The sequence below is a fragment of the Mixophyes fleayi genome, chromosome 2 (assembly GCF_038048845.1).
Source record: "Mixophyes fleayi isolate aMixFle1 chromosome 2, aMixFle1.hap1, whole genome shotgun sequence".
Lineage (NCBI taxonomy): Eukaryota > Metazoa > Chordata > Amphibia > Anura > Limnodynastidae > Mixophyes > Mixophyes fleayi.
Genome location: NC_134403.1, coordinates 255,273,962 through 255,296,153, shown reverse-complemented (window position 1 = coordinate 255,296,153; position 22,192 = coordinate 255,273,962).

Genomic DNA, 22,192 nt, shown 5'->3' with positions numbered 1-22,192 from the left:
AGTAATAAGATATTGTTTAAAAGTAATTGTGCGCTTCTAAAATAAAATCAGAATAATTCTTAACAATAAAAGGAAATTAGTTTAGAATACACTTGTGTCATTTTAAATATCTGTGGATAAATCTCCTTACCTCTCTGGTGCATAGAAAATCTGAAGTGTTGAAACCTGAAAGAGAACTATCTGATACTGGTAAGGTGCAATTTCGACGTATTACTCTAAATAACACCACACAGGTTATTACACTTATATGAGTGATGAGTCTGTCCCCATGTTTAGTATGTGAAGAAATTATGTATTTCAGAGTAGAAAGACAGGGTCAGCAGGTATCTGGAAATCTGGTATTTGATAGATTAAATTAATAACCATCTCTCAGAATTGGGCTATATGGGCATTTTCACCAGATGTGAAACAAAAATGCTGATATCCCCAAAAATCTCAAAAAATCCCATTGCATAGATTACTAGGAGTCTCCCTCTATATAACTCTCATAAAGTCTCCTCTTGATAGAGATATGAGGGGTGCTATCTAATGGCAACAAAATGCGGTAACTATAAATAGAAAGATTAAAAGTTTGTGTTTGGAAAGATGCACTTCAACTTTAAAGAGTGGTAGGGAATGTTAAGCACTGTACCATATTCAAGGTTATAAAACTTTACTTTTATTGACCAAATAAATAAAATGAAAATAGCAAAATATAAAATGGTGAATAATGTGTATGAAGTGTAAGTGATATAAAATGCACTGAAAGCACTTTCTATCCAGAGAATAGATCTAAAAATAAATTGGTAGAAATTTCCATATGATATTGGGTTCTATATAACAGCGTAAACTACTACAAATCCCCAGATTGTTCAATTATAGTCCTCTCAAAACAGTAACTTGGTAAAAATACCATATTTATATCGTAGGAGATAACGAGTCTAACAGTAATTGAGACCAATCAAGGATTGTAGGAGATCAGAATCTGTGACACAATATATCTAAATATAATAACAGGTAAGCATCTTTCTATGCATTCTGAACATAACAGATGAACAGTGTCTGTGCTGTATAACATTTACATAAAGTATACTGAAACTGTCTATTGTTCACACCGCTTCCTAAAATAAAATAAGTAATAACTTCTATATGACGGGTTGCCGTGAACAGGACCAGTAATACCGTCACGGGCAAAGTCATAAATCCATTTTTGTAACAAATGAGGGGAGAGGGATTGAGCGAAGATTTTATAATAGCGGCCTGACAATTTTGAGGGTTTCAAACCTAGGTGTAGTTCTTCTTTCATAATGGCACTATATTACAATTTGTGCTAGCTGATTGAGTAATTTGAGGCACATTACAAGACTCTCGGAATTGTTGAGTTTGGGGTTTGACCGTTGTTGAAATCAGATGTTGTACAAAAAAAGGGAGATAGAATACTAACTGTTGGAGGAACATCTTATATACAAAACTAAGTAATTCTACCTAAAATATGAAAATAAAAGGGACTTTCTGTAAACCTATACCTCTGCCATTGGTCTTGGATATGAAATAATAGACACATACATAAAAACTAAATTTTATTGGTTTTGATTAAAATCCTTAAAAGCGAAATATTAAAGCAATGAAGGAGATGTGGAAAGTTCAGGAGTATGTAGTCACTTTCAAAAATTATAGTCTTAATGCCGTTTTCAGGATTCAATTAATAATATAAAGCTCAGTTCAGATAATGCTGATCTTGTTGTGTATATAGCCTTCAGTGCAAAAGGTAACAATATTATTACAGCTGTTAATACAAATGTAACATTTATATATCCAAACTGCATGTCAGTTATGCAGCTGCAATGAGAAGCAGGGACGCCATCAGGGGGGTACAGGGGGTACTGTAGTACTTGGCCCGGGCTCACCAGGGGCCCGGTACAATAGCGCAACACAAACTTACCTGGGGGCCCGCTGTCTTGCAGTCTGCTGGTCTCCGCTACTCTGCGCTGATGTCTTCAGCCTGGCTGTCACCATGACAGCCAGGCACCAGAATGCGATCGCAGGGGTGGAGGAATCATTCCCCTGCGATCATGTGATCTGGCTGTCACAGATGGTAATGAACCATCATGATCTAAGTCAGATAGCGTGAATCCTAAATTGTTTTCTCCTGAAGTTAATTGTTCCACATCTCTAAAAACCTAATGTACGTTTCACTAAGTGATTCATCTTAGAAGCTTAGGGCCTGAGTCATTAAGGAAAGTAAGGCAAACAAAAGGAGTAAGTGTTCTTCAGGACAAACCATTTTACAATGCAAGGGGTGCAAATTAGTTTATTATTAAATACTGGCTGTTTTCTCATGTAGCACACAAATACCTGATAGCTTTATTTTTACACTGAAATTTAAAGTTGATCTAGGACATGCCCTACCCCAACTATAAATCTGTCCCCACATTTTAAATCTACCTCCCGCTCCAATACAACATGGTTTTGCCCACGTGCAAAGTTACTCCTTTTTTCTGCTTTGCTCTCCTGACCCTCTGGTCCAAGCCAACCAAGAACTAGAATCACCCAGCAGAGAAACTCTAGGCTAAAGAGCAAAAGAGCTATACATACAGAGCTATAGTCACTCAGCAAAAGAGCTTCAAACTATGAAGCAAAAGGGCTATAAACCCAGAGCTATAATCACTAAGCGAAAAGATCTCTTCTTTCAATAGAAATCTGTTTGCGAATGGTATCTATTTGCATTGGCTCAGACTCCTCAATTTGTTGTGTTGCATGAGTTCCAGAGTAATTTGATATTGCTGGTTCTGGATAATTAGGCCGAGTCCACAAGGAACCCCATCTATCTTGTTTCCTCTACATTTGACGAGCATCAATACGAATACAATGTTTAACAAAGGCTTCAAATTCAGTGGGTGCATCAGCTCTAGATAATTCATCTTTAATGAACTCAGATAACCCCTTTCGATAAACAGACAGCTTAGCTGCCGAATTCCAATCAGTGTTTAAAATCCATCTTAGGAAATCAGAGGTGTATTCAGCCACTGAACGTCTTCCCTGACACATTTTTAATAAAACTGACTCAGCAGTAGCACTTCGATTTGGATCATCAAATATCTGGTTCATTGCATCCATAAAATTAGAAAGATCTTGTAATATGGGACTTTTTGCTTCTATCAAAGGAGAAGCCCATGCCAAGGCATCATCTTTCAACAATAAAAGAATACAACGTACTTTCTGTACATCAGTCAAAAAATAAGTAGGATGTAAATCAAAATGCATATTACATTGATTAATAAAACCTCTGTATTTTTTACGATCACCTGAGAATCGAGCCGGAGGTAGTGGGAGTGTGGGCTGATGTACTGCAGCTGAAGGTGCTAAAGCATTAACTTCTTGAAGCCGCACCTGTAGTTCTGTAATAACTCCATTTTGTAGCGCTATTTGATCTTTGAGTTCATGAACATTTATTTGCAACTCAGTTACGTGTTGATCTTGCAGTTGAAAATTATTTGTACACTGGGTCTCCAGTTCTTGAAATTTTGCATGAAATTCCTGTAGTTGTCTTGAAGCAGAATGCATGTGGAAACTCAGATCTGAAAGTCGCTGTAAAGCAGATGGTTCTGACCCGGCGGGCTCCGTCATTTTGGGCACGAGTATCCTGTCACACTTCTGGTATCAGGGCCATCTTAACATCATTATGGGCCCCCGGGCAAAGCAGTGCACCAGGGCCCCTACATATATATATATATATATATATATATATATATATATATATATATATATATATATGTAGGGGCCCTGGTATATAGGTATATATATATATATATATATATATATATATATATATATAGCTATAGACATATAGAGATAGATAGATGTACTTGCTCAGTGACCCTTGAAGGTTTTTTTTGCAGGTTTTTTCTTTTGCAGGATTATTTATTCTAATTAAGAGCCCTGCCTATGGGGCCCCCTTGCCCGTGGGACCCCCGGGCACCTGCCCATCATGCCCAATGGAAAAGGTGGCCCTGTCTGGTATCACAAACGGAACCCAATAGCCAGGTATTTTTGAATTCAACAGGATTTATTTTGGTATACAAATAAATCTCTAGTGTCCAAATAAAGTCCAAAGTCACAAAAGTATAAAGGTCTGGTGGAAGTATCAAGTACTTGTAGTCCAAATCACAAGGAGGCAAGGTTCTGTGGAAGCATCTGGTTCAGATACAAACACAATACTCGTGCAAAGGCTTCATAACAGGAAGTGCCTTTTCTAGGCCCAAACAGGAAATGGGATCCAAGATGGAATCTTCATGAGACAGTCCCGGCCATCTTGGATAAGGGCTATTGTAAGGGCAAGTTCATAACAGAGATCCAAGATGGAAACTTCATGAGGCAATCACGGCCATCTTGAATGAGGGCAAAACTAAGGGCAAGTACATAACACCAAAAGTAATCTGGAAAATTCTGCTGCTCAGGCTAAAAGATTGTATGATAAGAAAGGGTGTCCTGCTCCTCAACTTCTTCCAGGGGATAAGGTCTGCTTATCCACTAAAAATATCAGTTTAAAGGTTCCTAGTATGAAACTAGCACCCAAGTTTATCGTTTCCTACCGAATCTCCGAGATGATCAATCCAGCAGCTTTCAGATTAGAACTTCCATCCTCACTACGGATTCCCAAAGTGTTTCATGTCTCTCTGCTAAAACCGGTGGTACAAAATGAATTTTCAAATGTCACAGCTTCCCCGCCTCTGGCTACTTCTCAAGATCAAACTGCGTATGAGTTCAAAAACTATTGGACTCTCGTAGATCCAGAGGTTCACGGCAATTTCTAGTCGATTGGAAAGGCTATGGGCCTGAGGAACGTTCCTGGGCTAAAGCTTCAGACATTTATGCCATAGCCAGATTAAGGGGGGGGGCACAGGGGGCACGTGCCCCGGGCCCCCCTCTCTCCGAGGTGGCGGCGCCGGCGGGAGGAAGGGGGGGTTCGGGGCTCCCTTCGTTGGTGGGGGGAGCCGGGTAGTAAAAAAAAAAAAAAATACACTACTCACCTCTCCCTCCTCTCTGCACTGTTGATACTGAATGACAGGTGTGACGTCATCAAGTCACGCCTGTCATTCAGTGAGGAGCAGCGCGGAGAGGACCAGGAAAGAAAAAAGAAGACAGAAGAGAGGAGAAGAATGAAGCTAACAGAAAGGTAAGTAAAAAAAAAGGGAATAACGCAGAAAGGCACAGTATGGAGGAAATAGGACAGAAGAGAGGCACAGTATGGAGGAAATAGGAAAGAAGAGAGGCACAGTATGGAGGTAAAAGGGGGAGAAGAGAGGCACAGTATGGAGGAAAAAGGAAAGAAGAGAGGCACAGTATGGAGGAAAAAGGAAAGAAGAGAGGCACAGTATGGAGGAAAAAGGAAAGAAAAGAGGCACAGTATGGAGGTAAAAGGAAAGAAGAGAGGCACAGTATGGAGGTAAAAGGAAAGAAGAGAGGCACAGTATGGAGGTAAAAGGGGAGGAGAGGCACAGTATGGAGGTAAAAGGGGGAGAAGAGAGGCACAGTATGGAGGAAAAAGGAAAGAAGAGAGGCACAGTATGGAGGAAAAAGGAAAGAAGAGAGGCACAGTATGGAGGAAAAAGGAAAGAAAAGAGGCACAGTATGGAGGTAAAAGGAAAGAAGAGAGGCACAGTATGGAGGTAAAAGGAAAGAAGAGAGGCACAGTATGGAGGTAAAAGGGGAGGAGAGGCACAGTATGGAGGTAAAAGGGGGAGAAGAGAGGCACAGTATGGAGGAAAAATTGAAAGAAGAGAGGCACAGTATGGAGAAAAAAGGGGGAGAAGAGAGGCACAGTATGGAGGAAAAAGGGGGAGAAGAGAGGCACAGTATGGAGGAAAAAGGGGGAGAAGAGAGGCACAGTATGGAGGAAAAAGGGGGAGAAGAGAGGCACAGTATGGAGGAAAAAGGGGGAGAAGAGAGGCACAGTATGGAGGAAAAATTGAAAGAAGAGAGGCACAGTATGGAGAAAAAAAGGGGGAGGAGAGAGGCACAGTATGGAGGAAAAAGGGGGAGAAGAGAGGCACAGTATGGAGGAAAAAGGGGGAGAAGAGAGGCACAGTATGGAGGAAAAAGGGGGAGAAGAGAGGCACAGTATGGAGGAAAAAGGGGGAGAAGAGGCACAGTATGGAGGTAAAAGGGGGAGAAGAGGCACAGTATGGAGAAAAAAAGGGGGAGAAGAGAGGCACAGTATGGAGGAAAAAGGGGGAGAAGAGAGGCACAGTATGGAGGAAAAAGGGGGAGAAGAAAGGCACCGTATGGAGGAAAAAGGGGGAGAAGAGAGGCACACTATGGGGGAAAAAGGGGGAGAAGAGAGGCACAGTAAGGAAAAAGGGGGAGAGGCACAGCATGAGAAAAAAGGGGGGGAAAAGCACAGTATAAGAAAAAAGGGTGAGAGACACAGCATGAGGAAAAAGGGGGGGGGAGACACAAAAAGGGTGGTTTGGGGAGAATGAGGTCCCTTTATTAAATGTGCCTATGAATTATTTAATGGCAGTGACGGTTGCGGGAAATAGGTATATTTCTGAAATGTAAATACTATTAATTTATTGCTGGGGCTGTTTGTAGGGAGGGAAATAGGTTTATTTATTAAATGTGAATACTATTATTTTAATGCTGGGGCTGGAGGAAGGCCTAATTATTAATCATGGGTGGTACTGATTTAACGCCGGGGGTGGCTGTAATTTTCTAAATGTACCCATTTTTTTTTACAAATAGGGCCCCTAACATTCCAGTATCCAGACAAGCCGCAACTAAAGAAACCTGCAGCACAGGTGGTGAAAGTGAGAAGAACAGGTAGGAGAGAGCAGCAAAGTCTGTGAAATGTTGTGATTCTAGTGGGACAATCCCAATTTTTGGTGACCGTTCAATGGTGTACACAACAATGCAGTTTTTTTTGTCTGTAGGAGGGTGGCCTGGCCATGCCCAGTGATGCATTATCAATGGTATTTTAATTTGCGGTATAATTGCTAGTTTTAATGTGCATTATAAATTTTATTTTTAAAGTGCGGTATCATTGCTAGTTTTAGTGTGCGGTATCATTGCTAGTTTTAGTGTACATTATCAATGGTATTTTTAATGTGTGATATCATTGCTAGTTTTAATGTGTGGTGTCAATACCCATTTTAATGTGGTGTTTTGATGATTGTTTTAATGTACAGTATTTTAGTTTGTGGAAGCAATGATTTTTCTTATGCAGACAACCTAAGCGAGCCCTTTGGGTGAGCTGTAAGTGTCATACTGTGGGCTGTAGGTGATGTAATGCAGGATGTGTCACTATGCCCTTAATTTTAGATCTTAGGGGCCCCCCTGTCTTAAGTGCCCCGGGCCCCCCGAAGCCTTAATCCAGCTCTGATTCATGCCCCTTGTTTACTCAAACAGTTTCAGAAAAGATTCCCTAAAAAATTATCGTAGGTGTCCAGAGTCCACCCTTTAAGAGGGGGGTACTGTAACAATCCTGTCCAGGTTTGCTACTTTCCCTGTCTGCTCTGTTCTCCTGTGGATCACATGATTCACTTTTAGGGTGGGTCATTCAAACCTGCTCTATTTAAACTCAGCACTGACACCTGCTCATTGTCAGTGCAATTTGTTTGCTAGCCTGCCTCCATGTACTCCTGTGTATTCTATGACCCTTGTGCATTCCTGAACTCTCCTGTTGGATTCCCTGTGGGTGAACCTGCTTCATCAACCTTTGGGACTCTCCTGTTTGCAAGTATCTTTACGCATCATTTTACAAGACTTTGTTTATTATGCCAAATGTGCAGATTCTCATCATTGTGATATACTGAACTGCCATCTCGTCTATACTACGGTCAAGAACTTATTTGATACCTTCTGGACTGTTCCGCTGATGCTGCTATTTCTACACTCTGCGGTGATCAGACTCTTACCTTGCATATATGTTGTAGTGCTAATCTCTACTAATTACTGGACCCTTGTGGTATCCTGAAACATCGTTACTCACCATCTCTGTGTACAGAACTTTCATGTCTTGTCACAGCTAATCAACATATATGCTGCATAATGACTACTGCCAAATACAAAACCATTGCCACGCCCTGCCGTGACTAACTTAGATATTCTGACGTGCACAGAACCCTGCTAGTAGTCAGCCGTGGACTCCTTCTGTGCTCAGTGGAAGCAATACATATTCTATGTGTTTTCTTGCTACTTGCATTTATGTCCCATATATATATATATATATATATATATATATATATATATATATAATCCTTGTGATTTGCAGTACTGCCGTGTTTAATGCTTAACCATTTTATTGTTATATATAACAATCTGCTTATCTCTAACATTTCATTACTATTTGCTGCATTGTTTATTATGTGTTGATATGTACTACGCTCATATTCATTGAAGTATTTTAAGCAGACCCATTATCAAAAAAACAGTTTAATCCCTGGTAGGCCGTCCTTAATTCTACACACAATCCTGATTGTCTTCCTCTCCATCTTAGCCTTGTTATGGACTGGAATAATATCAGGCCTAGTGGGCGGTTCCCACGAAGGCCTGGGCACGTGACTTAGCCGAGTCAGGATCATATGATGCTTAGAGAATAAGAACACAAGGCAATAGAGTTTGACTACTTTTATTGATATGTTCCGAAGAGTTTTCGATGAACCAGGTCGGGTTTCCTCTGCGGCTTCCAGTCTCCTGAATCTCCGGCAAGGTTCCATGTCTGTCGGCCAGTATGCGGTACAATTCCGCACTCTCTCTTCTGAGCTTCGGTGGAATAATGATGCCCTCATTGCCACATTCTGGCAGGGTCTTACGAACTTCCCTCGGAGCTGGACTCTCGTATATCTCTATGTATCAGGGTTGATCATCGCTTAAGGGAGAGAACTTCAGAGAGACCCTCTACGAGATGTACTTGTCACGGGCACTAGGAGTCTTTGCCCAGGATATCACCAGATGTTGTCTTACTAGAGAAGTGTATGCACACAGTGCTCTTCTGGTAGCAGGGTGACTAGCGGAACAGGAGAATCAGCAGATGGTGAGAGGATGCTCAAGGAAAGTCTATGACTAGCAGTAACAGGTTATGAGTTAAACAATATGAAAATGAGGATCTAGATGGACGTGAAGACGTGAGGAAAGTCAGTGGTCTGCGTACAGCAAGTTGTACCACTGCTATAGTGAGGGGAATGTCCAGGGATAGATAGGAGGTAGTGAAGTCAGTGGTCTGCATACAGCAAGTTGTACCACTGCTTGTAATGATGGGACAGGTTCCAGGTGCAAGTAGGTAACGGGGAAGTCAGTGGTCTGCGTATAGCAAGTTGTACCACTGCTTATAGTGAGGAAACTTGTAACTGGTGCCAATAGGTAACAGGGAGTCAGTGGTCTGCGTTCAGCAAGTTGTACCACTGCATATATAGGTGAGGATAGGCACTAGGGTAGATGAATGGAGCATCAAAGGTAACACGGAGAGCACAAGGAACTTGATTCCAATGGTATATATAATACAATAGCAAATGACTAGCGCTGCTTGGAGATACAAAGTCACTACTGAGATCCAGGACATATGAGACAAAGTCAATAGCATCTATAACTTTGTGAGATAGAGGACTCCGTAGATGAGCAGAACACAGTCCAAGCGGATATGCAATAAGCTGGTAAAGTCAATAAAAGATAAGCATACCGCGGTTCAGTTGAGCAGGCTGTCACGAGAGAAACACAGGGATAGCTGAGCGGCTGAACGCCGACACGAGTAGAGACCACAGGAGAGTGGTAGCGGTAATCCAAGTCTGTGAAGCACACAGACAGAGAACATCACACGAGAGGAGCAATGATGATTCTTGCGGAGGTCAGCAGGAATAGTAGACACGATGAAACACAGGAGAGTTGAAGCGGTCAGGCAACCGGCCATGAAGTAGACAGGAATCAGCTAGGACTGAAGACACGATGAAACACAGGAGAGTTGACGCGGTCTGGAAACCGGTAATGCAGTAGCGAGGAATCAGCTGGAGCTGAAGACACGATGAAACACAGGAGAGTTGAAGCGGTCTGGAAACCGGTAATGTAGTAGCGAGGAATCAGCTGGAGCTGAAGACACAAGGAAACACAGGAACACCTTTAGAGACTCACAGGGAATGAGACTCCAAGATCAGGCCACGAGGTATTGACCACAGGTGCTTTAAATAGGGAGTGTTGCCTGATCAGCCAATTAACTAAAAGCAACAGGTCTGAAGAGTTCGTAGAGGCTGCGCATGCGCAGACCATCAGGATGGCGGACGGCCACGGTTCCTAACAATGGGAGAAGAGGCACTCACAGTCCGGTGAGTGACAGTACTCCTCGACTGGCCCCCCAATTTCAAAATTCCCTATCTTCCACGGAAGAGCCTATGCAGCTTGGCCGTTCAAGATTGACGCCTGAAGAACACGAGAGACGGTTCAAGCAAAAATTATGTTTATACTGCGGAAAGGCTGGTCATATATTAAGTCTTTGCCCTAAGAGACCGGGAAACACCTCCTCCTAGACGGTAAGAGGGAGGCCGCCCTAGGAGTTGCCGTTTCCACTCCCTATTCTACCCCTAATTTCGAGTTCCTGATACCCGTCCAGCTTATTACCACTAAAGGAACCCAGCGAACCTTTGCCTTTGTGGATTCCGGTCCCACAGGGAATTTCATCTCGGCCTCTCATGCCTCACAGCTCCAATTGTCCATTCAAGATCTGCCTCAACCGCTTACACTCACAGCCGTGGATGGTAACCGCGTCAGCAACGGGATCATCTCCAGCATCACGGGTGTGGTTCAGCTATTGGTAGGAGCCTTACATCAAGAGTGGATCCAATTCCTTGTGCTACCACAATCTGTGAATCCTTTAATTCTGGGCCTCTCTTGGCTTCGAGCCCATTCTCCTCAATTTAACTGGGTCCAAGCCGAAGTAATCTCCTGGGGTCCGCATTGTCATAACAAGTGCTTCTCCTCCCCTCGTCCATGAGTCTGCTTAACTCGCACTGTTCCGGAAGAGATTACCCTTCCGTCGGCCTATCAGGCCTTCAAAGATGTTTTTCCAAGAAGAGATCTGAGATCCTGCCGCCTCATCACCCTTGGGATTGCCCGATTGCACTGATTCCGGGCAAACAGATTCCCCGTGGTAGGACTTATCTCTTATCGTTACCTGAAAGTCAAGCTATGTCACAATACATTTCCGAGAGTTTATCCCGGGGATTCATCCGAAAATCCTCGTCTCCAGCTGTCGCAGGATTCTTCTTCGTTAAAAAGAAGGATGGGGGCCTTCGCCCCTGTATCGATTACCGACAAAATTACCATCAAGAATCGCTGTCCATTACCCCTCATTTCCAATCTGTTTGATAAAATCAGTGGAGCACAAGTCTTTTCCAAACTGGACTTACGAGGCGCCTACAATCTAGTACGTATTCGTCAAGGAGACAAATGGAAGACTGCGTTCAATACGCGAGACGGACACTTCAAATACCTTGTGATGCCCTTTGGGCTTTGCAACGCCCCCCGCAGTCTTCCAGTCCTTTGTCAACGAGGTCTTCCAAGGTGTCTTATATCGTTTTGTTGCTGTCTACTTGGACGATATCCTAATATTCTCACAAGATTTAAATTCCCATTGGGGTCATGTGAAGGAGGTCTTATCACGTTTACGCACCCACCAACTGTACTGAAAAAACTGAAAAATGTATCTTCGAGGTCAAACAGATTCCTTTTCTTGGATACATCGTTTCAGGCTCTGGATTGCGCATGGATCCACAGAAGGTATCAGCCATTACTAGTTGGCCTCGTCCCCAGGGAACCAAAGCCATCCAGAGGTTTATTGGGTTTACCACCTACTACAGGCAGTTCATCAAGAACATTTCCTCTGTAATCGCTCCAATAACTGCCCTGACACGAAAATCGGCCGATCCTAAAAATTGGCCTCCTGCCGCCTTAGAAGCCCCCGTTCTCTCTCAACCGGACCAACTAAGACCCTTTTTTCTTGAAGTTGATGCATCCGCCGTTGGTATAGGGGCAGTCCTGTTCCAGAAATCCAAACTTAGCCCACATCTCCCCTGTGGGTTCTTCTCTAAAAAGTTTCTGAGTCATGAAAAGATTTACAGCATCGGCGACAAGGAGCTCCTCGCGATCAAATCTGCCCTGGAGGAGTGCCGTCATCTCCTGGAAGGCTCCCGCCATCCTGTGACAGTCTTAACGGACCACAAGAATCTGCTCTACATTAGTGAAGCACGGCGTCTTAACCCATGCCAGGCTCGATGGGCATCCTTATTTTCCCATTTTAATCTAGTCTTGACATACTATCCTGGGTCCAAAAATGTGCGGGCAGATGCTCTCTCTCGTTCATTTGACAATTCTGACTTATGTTGTCCCACGGAGCCTCTTCCCATCATCTCTCCAACCAGCATCATTGCCTTTACCGGAGCCTCTGCTAGAACACTCCCCAGAGGTTGTTCCTACTTGGAAACAAATTACGACCCAAAGCTCTACGATGGGCACACTCCTCTAAATTATCTGGACATGCTGGTGTCAAGAAGACATAGGAATTCCTAGGCAATGATTCTGGTGGCCAACCTTACATTCCGATGTGAGTTTGTGGCTTCCTGTACTACTTGTGCCCGTTGTAAGAATCCGAGGTCAGCACCTTCTGGTCTTTTGCAACCACTTCCTATTCCTGATATTCCATGGCAAAGCATATCGATGGATTTCATCACCGATCTCCCTATTATTGACGGGTTTACTACTGTTTGGGTTGTGGTGGACAGATTCTCAAAGATGGCCCACTTCGTGCCCTTGGTTGCTCTTCCATCTGCATCTCAATTTGCTACTATCTTCATCAAAGAGATCTTTAGACTCCATGGCTGTCCTCGTGAAATCATCTCGGATCGTGGAGTCCAATTTGTGTCACAGTTCTGGAAGGCATTTTGCAAGACACTCGGTTCTGAACTCAAATATTCTTCTGGCTATCATCCTCAAACCAATGGCCAGACAGAGCGCGTTAAACAAGACCTGGAGGTCTTCCTACGATGTTTTTCATCAGAGAACCAATCCAAATGGTCTAGTCTTCTACCCTGGGCAGAATTCGCGCATAACTTTCACCATCACGAATCCTCAGGTTTCTCTCCCTTCTATGTCGTTTATGGAACCCAACCCACCCTTCCTAACTTCTCCAGTTGTATTCCATCTCCAGTTTCTGCTGCTGATACTCTGACTCGGGACTTCTCTCGCATTTGGGCAAATACCAAAGACAAGCTCCAGGAGACTTCCCAACGTTATAAGCAAGCTGCTGATCGTCATAGAAGGAATATTCCCTTGCTTCAGATCCATGACAAGGTCTGGTTGTCTACTTGCAACCTCAAACTCCGAGTACCCTCTCAGAAGTTGGCTCCACATTATATTGGCCCTTTCCCTATTACACATGTCATCAACCCGGTAACTTATAGACTCCGGCTGCCTCCTTCTCTAAGGATTCACAATGTGTTTCATGTTTCCCTCCTCAAACCATTAATTCTTAATAAGTTTTATCGCTTGCCCTGTCATCCTGCTCCTATTCGGACTGCTGTGGGCGAAGAATTTGAAGTCAGCCGCATCGTAGATTTCCGTATCCTCCACGGACGGCATCAATTCTTGGTTCACTGGAAAGGTTTCGGGCCAGAGGAGAGATCCTGGGTGAATAAAAAAGATCTCCACGCCCCACGTCTATTGAAACAATTTCTCAAAGGGAGATCTATCCGACAAATAGAGAGAGGAGGTACTGTCACGCGCCATCTCTGTGTCTCATCCTCCGCAAAGGGACGGGCGCTCTCCTCCGATATCAGACGGCCGGTTGCCACGTTAGACTCCGCGCCTCTTTGGTGAGTAGTGCCAAAACCAGTAAGAAATACTCTTGAATCGTGACACTTGTTATGTAAAATGGGATGTGTCATATACTGTACTTCAGATGGTGTGTTCTTAGACATACCAGAGAAGGTCGCGCATGAGGTACAGGATATATTGGACACCCCTCAAAGGTTAATGTTACACTCTACTGTTATAGAACACAGTCCATCTCAAGTAAAGGGGATGTTGCTGGAAATACCAGGTTCACTATGGACCAGAGATGGACAGGACACTGGACTAATGGCAAACATAGCCCCTGTCATGGTAAATCTAAAAAGTGGTAGGATAGCTCCAAAAATCCCACAGTATCCATTAAAACCGAACCGAAGGTGGAATTGGGGGTATATCCTGTTATTGAGAGGCTGTTGCAACAAGGGATTTTACTTCGTACATCCTGCACAGCAAATAGTCCCATTTTCACTGTGAAGAAGAGTGGGGGGAGGGGCTATAGATTAGTCCAGGACTTAAGGGGAATTAATAAAGTTGTTGAGAGCCAATTCCCCGTAGTGCCGAATCCAGCTGTCATCCTCATGCAGATTCCACCGTCTGCTAGTCATTTTACTGTCATTGACCTATGTTCTGCTTTCTTCTCAGTCCCTCTTCACCCTGACTGCCAATACCTTTTTGCATTCTCCTACCGGGGAGTGCAATACACATGGACCAGAATTCCCCAGGGGGTCATTGACAGCCCCAGTATTTTCTCCCAAGCCTTACATGACTGTTTGCAATCCTTTCAACCCCGCAATGGGTCTGTTCTAATTCAATATGTGGACGATTTGTTGCTGTGCTCTGATTCTTTTATGTCATGTTTACATGATACTAAATTGTTGTTGCTCCATCTCTCACAAACAGGGCACAAGGTGGCAAAGGATAAATTACAGCCATGTCAGACTAAGGTCAATTACTTAGAACACTGCCTCACCAAGGGGCTAAGACACCTGACAACCGGCAGGATTGAGGCTATACAACATATGACTCTGCTGCAGAGCCAGAAGTAGATTCGTACCTTCCTAGGGATGTGTGGATACTGTAGATCCTGGATCCCAGGTTTTTCTATTCTGGCATTACCATTGCAGGAACTAGTCTCTTCCTCAAAACCAGAACATGTGGTACACACAGAAGAGTCAGAGCAAGCGTTCTTTAATCTAAAAGATAGTCTGACTAGAGCACCTGCATTGGGAATACCTGATTATGAAAAGCCTTTTGAGCTGTACTGTACGGAAGCTGATGGTTGTGCAGCAGGTGTCCTCACATAGAAACATGGTTATGCTAGCAGACCGGTAGCATACTACAGTGCACAATTGGACACTGTGGAGAGATCACTCCCAACATGTCTCAGAAGTGTAGCAGCAATTGCTCTTCTGGTAAGTAAGAGCGAGGACGTAGTACTAGGACATAATTCAACTGTCTATACACCCCATGATGTATCAGCTCTGTTAAATTCAGCTCAAACCAGACATGTTTCTTCAGCTAGATTCACAAAGTGGGAACTAGCTCTGATGACACCCTCAAACATCACCATCAAATGATGTAGCACCTTAAATCCAGCTACATACCTTCCATATGTGTCTCTAGAGACACAAAGGGTGGGAGGTGAGGAGACCCTGGTTGATGATGAATTTGGCAAAAGTACTGATACGCCAGATTGTATGGAACACCTGAACCAGACCTTTACTGCAAGGCCCAACATACGTGACACCCCCTTAGAAAATGTAGATTTTTACGTTTTATACAGATGGGAGTTGTCATAGACAGACAGAGACGGGAGAGCTATGTACTGGTTACGCTGTTGTAGACGATCAGGATGTGGTAGAAGCTGAACCCCTTGGCCCACCTCACTCAGCCCAAGTGGCGGAACTAGTAGCATTAAGGAGAGCATGTGAGTTGGCATAGGGTAAATCTGCCAATATATATACGGACTCTAGGTACGCCTTTGGGGTAGTGCATGATTTTGGGGCCCTTTGGCATCTTAGAAACTTTACGACAGCAGCAGGTACGCCAGTGGCACACTCACAACACATAAAAGGACTTCTGACAGCGATACAGTTACCCAGAACAGTAGCCGTCATAAAGTGCAAAGCCCATACCTTTGAAGAAGACCCGGTGTCATTGGGAAATAACAGGGCGGACAAAGCTGCTAAATGGGCAGCAGGGCAACCTATGACTGTATCGACCGAGACTATGATGGTTTTTCAGACATTAGACATGCAGAAATTATTTGAAATGCAAGATTTGTGTTCCCTGCAGTAAAAGGCGGTCTGGAAGGCGAAGGGATGTGGTCAAGAGTCCTCAGGACTCTGGAGGGATGGACAAGGTAAGCCTGTAGCTCCTCGATATATTATCCAAGCCTGGCTGAAGCAGCACATGGTCTGACTCACCTGGGTAAAGAAGGTATGTGCAAACTGGTGAGAGCATACTGGTGTGCTCCTGGATTTTCCTCTCAGGCTGGTAAGAAAGCAATGTCATGTCTTACTTGTTTGAGGAAAAATGTCGGGAAAACTATTCCAACTGAGCCATCCCACATCCCTCCTACAGACGGACCTTTTCAGGTAATACAAATTGACTATATCCAATTACCACCGTGCAGGAATCTAAAGTATGTGTTAGCATGTATTGATGTGTTTTCCGGTTGGGTAGAAGCATATCCGGCAGCCACTAATACTGCTGTGTTCACTGCAAAGAAAATTGTAAAAGATTTTGTGTGTAGGTTCGGTATCCCTAGAATCATTGAAAGTGATAGGGGTACCCACTTTACTGGCGATATCTTCCAAAATATGTGTAAACTCATGGGAACCAGTAGCAGACTTCACACCCCTTACCGACCACAAGCCAGTGGTAAGGTGGAAAGAGTAAATGGTACTATTAAGAACAAGCTTGGTAAGGTAATGGCTGAAACTGGGTTGGCGTGGCCGGACTTTGCCACTAGTACTCCATAGCATCCGAACCACTCCTAGACCTCCTCTTAATCTGTCCCCCTTTGAGATACTGTTCGGCCGACAGCCTCATTTGATCGTGAGTCTGCAAGACAACTTAAAGTGTAATAATGAAGTGACTGTGCAATATCTTATAAAAATGAGCAGACAGCTGAAACAACAACAACAAAACCTCAAAATGCTGTCACCTGGTATTCCAGAAACAAACTGTCATGATGTTGAACCTGGGGACTATGTTATGATCCGCAATTTCTTATGTTCAGGTTGTTTAACAGACCGTTGGGAAGGCCCGTACCAAGTGATGCTGTCCAGTACCACATCACTGAAGGTTGCAGAGAGAGATACTTGGGTCCATTCCACCCACTGCAGGAGAGTCAGTAACCCGGAGAAGGTGCGAGATAAAACTGAGACCGACGACACAGATCTGTCACTCGTAAATCTGTTCCAGGAGACCTAAAGCCTGCAGTCAAGACACCTGAACCAGAGACGTTGCATCAGAACTATCCTTCCAGTGATGGAGTGGCGGTTTTTGTTTTTCTTTTGTTCCAGGATTTTCCTTGTTTTTACTTTTTCTAGGACATTCTATTTTTGTGAAGGAAGATGGAGGACAGAGGAAGGTTCTGGCAGTGATGCGGATTAAATGGAGATCGAGGAAAAATTACTAGAATACTCAGAGCAGCCCATTATCAAGCTTGGTCCAGGGGTTATGAAAAGGTCTGCTAGCTCAGGAACTCGGAGACAGGCTATTGTCTGATGAGTATTGTATCTGCAAGTTCTGTGACTCCCGATTTGAAGAGAGATGCATCCAGCGATACCAGTCCACCGGTAATCTGAATGTGGGCGGGCATCCTCTGGAGGATTATCACTCCTTGGTGGGTAAGGTCCTAAACCAAACCGAGTGCTGGGTGTGCTCTCACGTGCCGCAGGGGCAGCATAACATAGGACTAGTGCCATTCCCTTTAAACATCTCCGAAGTACTCGAATTGAGGGGTGGGAGGCCCATAGAGGGAAGGTACAATAACACTAGGTCCCCTAGTCTAACGCTTCGACAATACTCTGTAGACAGATCTTTGCTGTGCCTAAATATCTCTCATGCAAAGCATCTGGAGAATTGGGAAGCTGACCCATCAGATCAGACAATGGCTCGCCGCGCTCATTTTAGAGGGAGACTTACAAGGTCACCAATAGGCAGGAATGTTGATGGAAGTCACAAATTAGGGCATATAACCAAACATAAGAAAGTATCCATTGGAAAAGTCTCTATAGATAATTGTAAGAATGTCATCCATGCTGACACGTGTCTTGAGCAAATGGAGACACTAGGCTTGGGTAGTTTCATCAAAACTCTGTGTGATATAATTAATGGGCATACTGTTCCTTATGTTCTCCCTGATGATGTGTACTTTGTTTGTGGGAAAAAAGCTTATTCCTGGGTGACTCCGAGTTCAAAGGGTTTGTGTTTCTTAGCTAAACTGGTTCCTGAAATCATGACTATTACTCATGAGGAAATGGTTGGTATTCTTAAGACTACATCACCACCATACATACACACACAGTATGAACACCGTGGCAAGAGAAATATGATTCCTGGGGAGGAACCCATAGCTACAAAATTGATTAGTGAAACCGCTGGGTTTCAAGTTATGGTTGCTCTAGATCTCACCAGGACCACTCGGGGAACGTTAAACTTTAAATATATCCAAGTTCTAGCTAAATTAATAGACAATATCACCGAGATGTATGATGACACTTTCAGGTATACTGGAAGGGAGCTACAAGCGTACAAGAAGGAGTTGGTGCAACATAGACTGGTACTAAATTATCTCACCTCTATTACTGGTGGGTACTGTGTGACACTGGCCACCCAGTTTGGTGTCAAATGTTGCACATACATCACCAATAATACGGATGACCCTAAGGAGGTTATAGACCGAAATTCTGCAACTGAAATGGGAATTTTGAAGGAACCATAATTCTTCGTTATATGAGGTCGGGGAAAAGGTGGCAGGTTGGTTCTCGTGGTTGAACCCTGTGAAATGGTTCTCTGGTCTGGGGGAGTGGGTACAGGAAATGGTTGCTAGTGTAGGTAAGCTCCTTCTCCTTATACTGGGTGTCATCTTAGCAATTGGTTTATGCGTCAAATGTGTTCCTACTGTGTTGAAGTGTGGAAAACAGTCTTCTGGGAGTAACACTGAGAAAGAGACTGAAAGGGTGGTGAGAGATACCGGGATCATGGTCTGTGAAGATGTATTGTATAATCCTGAACTTGAAACGGTGATTAGGTGATAGTTTATTACATTATCAAAGGGTGGAGCTGTCGAAGTCAGCAAATTGGATAAAGTCATTTTAATTAAAATCGAGCAAACTTGGTTGTCTTTGTCTGAAAAGATGCGTAAAGCACACTACGACGTGGAAGGGAGTGCCCAGCCGCAACGCGTGGCAACAACAGAGTTTACGCTTTTACATACATTCGCACAAACACGCACATTTGTCAAATAGTACACATTAATCGTAGTTGCAACACATAGTTATTTATGTCGAAATATAGTAGTGTTTATGTGTAATGTTATAAGTTATATGCATATTAGTGATACATGTGGTTCAGGTTAAAAGAAATGTGTCATGTCTAATATCATATTAATCCCCTTTACATCAGCAGCTGTTCGGTGCATTCAGTGAAGAGATCGCACATTGCATACTCTAGTTATTGATGTTAGGGAATAAACCTTTAATATGATATTAACTGTCAAATGCTAATGGACTGATTGTAATTGGAGTGTGGCGGGAAGAACAGAGCAGTTTGGCGGGAAGAACAGAGCTCATCCCCTGGAGAGACCCCCACGTTTGGGATTCCTTAGATTGAATCAGCCTATGATGTGTAACCCCCTGGACCCTCCTGATGCCTGGACCAATAGAAGCAAGCTATACCATCTGCATTGTTTCACTGTATCTCTGTTTGCATATAAGCAGTAGCTCTCATGTAGTGTTCAGTCACCTTGACCACAGACTTCAGGACTGAAAGACTGTTCACTGGATCCAGAGCACCTGCAATAAGTAACGGCTGTACTTACTATTATTTTGCTTGATTATTCTGCTACTTTTTTAAAAATAAATATTTGTGCGTTGGTAACACAAATCGAGATTCGACAATCGTTATTGGATAGCGACAAAACGCTCATAACAGACAGATGAGACAAAGATCAACTTGTACCAGAGTGATGGGAAGAGAAGAGTATGGAGAAGGAAAGGAACTGCTCATGATCCAAAACATACCACCTCATCAGTGAAGCATGGTGGTGGTAGTGTCATGGCGTGGGCATGTATGGCTGCCAATGGAACTGGTTCCCTTGTATTTATTGATGATGTGACTGCTGACAAAAGCAGCAGGATGAATTCTGAAGTGTTTTGGGCAATATTATCTGCTCATATTCAGTCAAATACTTCAGAACTCATTGGACGGCGCTTCACAGTGCAGATAAACAATGACCCGAAGCATACTGCAAAAGCAACAAAAGAGATTTTTAAGGCTAACAAGTGGAATGTTATGCAATGGCCAAGTCAATCACCTGACCTGAATCTGATTGAGCATGAATTTCACTTGATGAAGACAAAACTGAAGGGAAAATGCCCCAAGAACAAGCAGGAACTGAAGACATTTGCAGTAGAGGCCTGGCAGAGCATTACCAGGGATGAAACCCAGCGTCTGGTGATGTCTATGCCTTCCAGACTTCAGGCTGTAATTGACTGCAAAGGATTTGCAGGAAAGTATTAAAAAGTGAAAGTTTGATGTAGGATTGTTTGGTTTGTCCCATTACTTTTGGTCCCTTAAAAAGTGGGAGGCACATATAGAAACCGTTGTAATTCCTACACTGTTTACCTGATTTGGATGTAAATTCCCTCAAATTAAAGCTGAAAGTCTGCAGTTAAAGCACATCCTGTTTGTTTCATTTCAAATCCATTGTGGTGGCATATAGAGCCCAAAATATGAGAATTGTGTTGATGTCCCAATATTTATGGACTTGACTGTATACATATATATATATATATATATATATATATATATTAGAAAGCAAATAAAAGATATATCTGGCGCTGATCACCACAGCATGACCACTTAAAAAATGGTATAATGGAATATGTATATATATTCACACAATTTATGACAATAAAGTCCCGTATCCACAATATATGAAAATCACTTGACTCTTGTAAGAGTGGCAGCCTCGATAGCCTGACGCCAGATGGTTAACCTGGACGAATTGGATTACTGCAACAGAAAAACAAGCAGGGCGCCTTTCAGTGGTATATTAGATATGAAACGTGGGATAGAGCAATAACATGCGTACCGTGAGGTAAATGGCGATGGGTCTTATTAGGAAATAGTGGAGTAGTCTTTGCTGTACTTGTAGTCCTCCAGAACTCCACCAGTCAGTACAAAGATGCGGAAAGAGCAAACATAGTATAACTTTGTAGTATTTTTTGGTAAGGGCAATATCACCAGTAACCCCACAATCCTATGGGGTGTGTGGGATTGGTATCCCAAAATTACCAATTTATATGACACCCATATAAGTGCAACACAGGAAAACATATAAGTCTGCGTACCATATATCCTGAAGTATCCCACTTCTGGAGAAAATTAAAACATGTGCAACACCAATGACTTCACAGTCACAACCTCATCCAGATGGCGAAATTGCATAAGATTGAAAAAAAGGAAGATATTTTGGTATGCATATGAAAATTTTAATAAAATATAATAAAAGCACTCACATGAGGTACTGGACAACACACTGGATACAGCTCAACGCGTTTCGTCTTGCACAACTCAAGACTTCATCAGGGGCAGGGTTTAATGCTATTAGGAGTTGTGGCCTGTGACACATAAAGATCATATGTGCAGCCTTGTAGTTATATGGTATATGCCTGGAAATTGAAGGACTTCTGGATACAGATCAATTATACAGATAAGCTTCAAAAATTGTATATTTGATACGCTGTTATACGAAAGTGGGGATGGTGTGTAATGTTCACCATTTTTGAGATGCATTTTCTCTGAAACCACCTGGATATTGATAAGCTCTACAAGATTATATATTTGGTACGGAGACTCAAGTGAGTGTAGTGCACTGTGTGCCTATATTTGAAAACACATCTTTTTGGTGCATCTATTCCTTCTGGTCCAATCATTTCTCTATGGTGTTATTTGGTGTTTGAGTGTATTGATACATCACACCATTTATTGGATATATTTATTCACACAGTATTTAATCACTGTGTTACTTAAATACTACACTATTGTGCACCTTGTCCTTCTGTTTCCTTTTTTAGATTCTCCCAATTACACCGACTGCTATCTTTTTGAAGAACTGGCAGCCGCCTGCACATTGGAAGTGTATACG